Source organism: Kryptolebias marmoratus, linkage group LG12, assembly GCF_001649575.2.
Source record: "Kryptolebias marmoratus isolate JLee-2015 linkage group LG12, ASM164957v2, whole genome shotgun sequence".
NCBI lineage: Eukaryota > Metazoa > Chordata > Actinopteri > Cyprinodontiformes > Rivulidae > Kryptolebias > Kryptolebias marmoratus.
In genome coordinates, this window is record NC_051441.1 from 11,254,743 (window position 1) to 11,260,338 (window position 5,596).

At 45.5% G+C, this 5,596-nt stretch overlaps 1 protein-coding gene across 5 annotated transcripts in view; it reads left to right on the forward strand.

The window, feature by feature from the left end:
* Positions 1 to 5,596, forward strand: part of tex2 (testis expressed 2) — a 29,377-nt gene that overhangs the window by 3,154 nt on the left and 20,627 nt on the right. For all 5 annotated transcript variants that reach the window (XM_017421815.3, XM_017421813.3, XM_037978733.1 and 2 more), the window contains one exon: positions 160 to 234. The gene's annotated coding sequence lies outside the window, so the exon portion shown is untranslated. The remainder of the gene's footprint in view (positions 1 to 159; positions 235 to 5,596) is intronic.

Below are 5,596 nucleotides of genomic sequence, written 5' to 3' on the forward strand. Positions count from 1 at the left end.
ATGAGCTGATGAGGATTGAAAGTAATTAGAGTTATCTCAGACAGATGGAGAACAGTGCCAGTGATACATTTTAATTATGGAAAGTCCAGCCCTCGTGTATCAAATTCAGCAAATTAATCTTCTTTTCTCGTGTTTTTTTTCTTTCTCCCCCCCCTTCAGGCTCACTCCCATCCGGATCCATGGCTGTGCTGTCTGTCGGTGGAAGAGGACATTGAATGCCTCTAAAATCTGCAGGTGAGGCTCTCTCTCCCCCTCCCCCCCTCCCTCTCTTTGACCTTGGTGCTGTCACGAGGGCAGCTGTTGGCCTTGAACATCTGCCGCCCTCCTTCCTGTCCTTAAACTCCGGGACGTGTTCCTGGGCCGAGCGCTTCCTGTGTTTAATTAGCTGAATGGCTGCGGGGATCAGAAACAAACAGCCGGGCAGCTGAACCATCTGAATCAGCTATTGTCGGCGCTGAGAGGAGCGGCCACCGTGAACCCGGGATGCCCTCGCGGACATGTGGACACTTGCCACACGAGCCGACTGGTTGGCGTGTTTGTGCGAAACTTTCGGCTCCGGCTGCTGTGATCTCCAGTCAGCGGTCCGCCCTTATGCCTCTTCCTCCTCATGCAGGCCCGAGCTAAATATTTAATATCTTCTGACGGGGCGTTTTTAAAATGTACCGGACGTTTCCTGTTTATTTTAACGGGGATGTAAAAAAACAAAAGGAAGAAGAGAGAATACAACGGGATGAATGACCTCAGCTCGCTGCAGTGGAGCTCTTCTCTCTCAAAGCCTCTTCAGTCTGCTTCAGAGGAGGCTCACGGCTCCTGTCCGATTAGCAAGAGACCCGAAATGTTTACAGCAAACACACGAGTTCTGGCGCCTGTTTGCAGCAAAGTTAGCCACGGTTGTGTGCGCGCGTCTTCGTCCTTTCCAAAGTCATTTTTGAAGGACAAAGACGTGGCGAAGCGTGGACGGGGCGTGACCTGAGTAATGCCGCCTCACGCACAGCGCTGTGAAAACAGATCTCTGTTTGTGATGATTTGTCACACTTAAAGGTTTCAGATCAGCAAACAAATTCGAACATCAGTCAAAGAGACTGGTTTTATTTATTAAAGGTGAGAAAAAGGCTGTCCAAACCAACCTGGCCCCGTGTGGAAAAGTAAATCATGATTCAAGTTTTAAAGCTGAGCTCGGTTTCACTAGCCATAGCCAGGCCCGGAGAACCAAGAAATCACCTAAATAGAGCCGTGGAGCAGTGGTGGAACCCGCCAAAATGACTCCCAGAGCGTGTCGATGACTCATCCAAGAGGTCCCAAAAGAAGGCCTCACCTGCCTCAGTGAAGGTCAGAGTTCAGGATTCAACAGGAAGAAAGAGACGAAGAGTTCAAAGGTGAAAACCACTGCTGAGCAAAAACACGAACACCCGTCTCTCATTTACCAAAACACACCTCGACAAGCCCCGAGATGAGACAGAAGTGGAACTGTGTGGAAGTCGAGCGTCCCGTTATATCGAAAACTAACACTGGATTTCAGAACAAGAACATCTTCTAACAGTCAAACATGGTGGTGGTAGTGTGATGGTGTGGGGCTGCTTTGCTGCTTCAGTAACTGGTGGAACCACGAGTTCTGCTCTGTACCAGAGACTCCTGAAGGAGACGGTTCAGCAGCAGGACGACGATCTGAAGACGTTACAGACGCAGTTTTTAGAAACTCTTTGGTTCCTGCTGCTCCTGCCAAGGAGGAAACAGCAGGTGTCAGGTTCAGGGGGAAGGAGGGTGGATGTACTTTTTCACTGAGGGCCAGGCTGGTTTGGATAGTTTTTCATTCCCTGAAGAATTACAAGCAGCATCTAATTACTCACATCATCTTTGTCTGATGATATGAGACGTGGAAAAGTGACAAAAAAGCAAATAGAGGAGAAATGTTTCACAGCTCGTAGGCTGATATCTTCCCAGCTGGTTCAAAAACCCCATTTCTTCATACAACCAACAACCACGCTCTCCTGTTTACTTGTAGTCAGGCGACGCTTCCTTGGGTTTCTGGAAAGTCCTCAAGCGTCAGCACACGAGGATGTTGCATAAAAGAATGAGCTAACTTTGTTGTTTTTTTCTGGCTGCAATTTGGAAAAAAGCTTTTCCTGTTTCAGCATATCTTGATCATAAAGTTAGCGTTATGAAGAAATGCTCCACCCTTTCCACCAGCCAGGCTGCAGCTCCGTTTGTCATTTTTTAGAGTTTGCTGCCGTAAAAGTCGGGCGAGCGTGTAACCGCGAAATATTCACCAGACAGAGTTTCGTGACACACTCAGAAAGCAATCAGTGGGTGTACGCCTACAACCGATGAACTTCTGGAGTCAACACGAATCAACATGGCCACCACAGCTAATCGACGTCAGCAAACAGAAAAAACAGCTCTCTCTGAGTCAGCTGTTGACCCACTGAGCTACATGTTGGTGCGTCCAAACACCCGGCCCCTGACAGAGGTCAGGCAGCTGAAGCAGAAGCTGCGTCTGCTTCAGCTAAATGCTAAATGGAGGCAGTTAGGAGTGGTGCAAACAGGAAGTTACAGCGTTAGGGAGAGAGGAGGAAGTCCGTGTTGACTAGATCACACACAGAGATTTGACTTGTAGGAAAAAAACGAAACAGAAAAGGCAGATATATGTGTTTATCTGAACAAAAAGCCAGGATCATAGATCGTCAGTGAAGGACTCAGAACAGCTCTGAATAAATGTTTCATCCAGTCAGTCACAGAGTCGCCTCCAGCTCTTCTCTGCTCAGATTGTTGTCATTCTGAAGCACCACAGCTGTAATTATGGTCAACATGTTTGCAAACCCGAGTTTGCCTTTTGGTTAAAATCTTTTCCAGGACTTTCTCCTAGTTTGGTGCCTCAAACCCGTCCCCAGCAGCCGCAGCCCACCTGAAGTCACTTATAACGTCTGTTAAATTCAGTATTCATGTCGTTAAATGCTAAAAAACAAACTGTTGAGTCAGAATGTTGATGATGGCGAGTTCACTGCTGGGTTTCTGATGGTGTGTGGTTTAAGGCCGTTAGAAGGAAGTCACCGTACCGGAGTCCCAGCCCGTTGTGACACGTGTCAACCTGCCTTTTTGAAACCAAATCAGGGTTTTACTGCAGAATACTTCCCCGTTCTTTGTCTTTGTCCTAAAGTTTACCTGCAGACTGGACTCGACTCTTACTACTTAAATGATACGTGTAAGGGACAGTTAGGCTTGTCTTGCTTTCTTGAAAAAATAAATAAAAAATAAAAACCAAACAAGGGAAAAAAGTGTGATCACTGTCACGAAAAGACTTCTTTCCAAATGACCTGATTTTGCTTTTAGTTCCATTTTAGTGACTTGTTGTTGTTTTAATCTGGTTATATAGCACTCTGTATGTGTTGTGATGAAGCAGTATTTAAAACCTGTTCTGCTCACGGTGAATCTTTGTGATTTCTTTTCCACGCAGAACTCTCTCAGAAAGGAACTCCTGCAGGATTAGGAGCCGTTTTCTCTGCATGATAAGGAGCATTTCTGCTGCTGACTGAGTGTGTCAGAATTAGAGTTTGACATGTTTACTGATGCGGGTCTTTCAGGCAGCACTAATGTTAGCAGTCTAGTGGGAGTTTAACACAAAGATGAATTAAAACTCATTTCATCTGGTAATTTAAAAATCTCCCTCTGCTCATTTCCCCCTCCTGTGTTCCTTTTATAGTTTTCGGTACAAATCATACATCTAAACCTAAAAAGAACCTGTTTCTATGCCTCTTTTTAACCAAAATAAACCACATTTTTATGGAAGGAAACGATCAAATATTTACTTCTCTCTCGAGTCTCGATCCATTCTTCATGTAATTGCCCGGATTATGAATAATCCCAACGCCCGCAGCTGTGTGGGTATCATCAGATTAGAAGCTGCTTCAGTCGTTTGGACGCTCGGCTGGTTTGGTTTCTGAACTTTGACGTCGATATCCACCGCGTCTTTGTTGAAGTGAGGCGTCGAGCCTGCTCGAGCAAATCGGCTGCTCCTGATGCTGGAAATCAGCTCGTTTCATCGGCGCGTTTTAACGAACGAGTGATGAGCTCAGACTGTCAGGAGGAGGTTATTGAAGCCGACGGACGTGATTAAACAGTTTGTTTATTCTTCAGATATATTTGAGGACCGGCTGAGTAAAAATGAAGCACAAACATGTGCTTTCTCTGCTTCTTTCGTTCATCTCAAAGCCACAAAAATGGCGACAACTCTGTCAGTTTTACAGACGTTGGGCTCAAATCTGGTGTGGTAGTATTTGAGAGTGACCCCCCGCACATATTCAGAGTGCTAACAGACTGGACAAGAACTTTGTTTAAAAGTTTGCCATTAACTATTTGAAGTCAACTCTGTGTCTGTTAGCCAAATAACTCATGAACCACGGGATGGATTTTAATAAAACTCTTAGAAAGTAATCACTGGGTGCACATCTACAGCTGATCAACTTTTAGAGTCAGTTCAATTCAAGATAGCCACCACAGCTGATCAACATTAGCCAACACAAACATGGATGTAACTCGGCTGATTTTACAGGTATTGAAGTAGCATTTGGTGTGGTAGTAGCTGAGAGTCATTCACAACACATACTCTGAGTGTGGCATCTTGTAATATTGTATGAGAATGTGCAAAAGGTTATTTTCAAGGTTTGACCGAAACCCCTACAGCCTCCTCCATTTCTCAACATAATCTGGCATGAAAGGAGATGGGCGATATGCGATCTTTTAATGCTAGGCCTTTAATTTTACATCTGAGATTGATTTTATTTATTTATTTATTTTTGTTTAATCTACAAACACATCCAGGCGCGCAAGCTGCAAATCCTTCGTTTGTGTTAAAAACCAACAGAAACCCAGCCTCCGCGCCCTCTGAGGAGATCACGCTTATATAACGAGGAGCTGCCCTGCAAACAAAAAGAGGACAGAGGGATAAGTGCAGAACTACATGAAAGCTTTGCTGTTGGCATGGCAACCAGCCGGCGATGGTGAGGTTTGATGTTTGACATGTCGATGGTAGATTCTGGGCTGGCGAGGGAGAAAACCGGTTTGATCCAGTGGAGAGTGCTCGTCGTCTCGATGGCTTTTTGTGTTATCGATGATTTATTTTCACGCCTTTTTTTTTTTTGTGTGATTCAGAGCAAGACGGGGTCTGTGTGTTTTACAGAGTTTGGAGAGCTAACATGTTGCTGCTCCACAAATACAGGAGTATTGACACGTCACACATTAACACCGAGTGGGAGTCAGTCAGTGTTCGCTGCAAAACAAGAAAGGTTTCACTTTTAGAAAAGCAACATCACTATGGAGCGGCTGCTTTCTGTTTTAGTCGCATTAATCCTTTTGGTGTTTCTGGGGCATCGTGAATCCAAACAAAGCAACCTGGGAACATTCAGAAAGATTTGTTTTTATATTTCATAAATTACATGAGGGTGCATGGGAGTTCGCCCAACCAGTCTACATGTGTTTTGTGGACTTGGAGAAGGCGTTCGACCGTGTCCCTCGGGGAATCTTGTGGGGGGTGCTCCGGGAGTATGGGGTACCAGGCCCCTTGATACGGGCTGTTAGGTCCCTTTATGACCGGTGTCAGAGC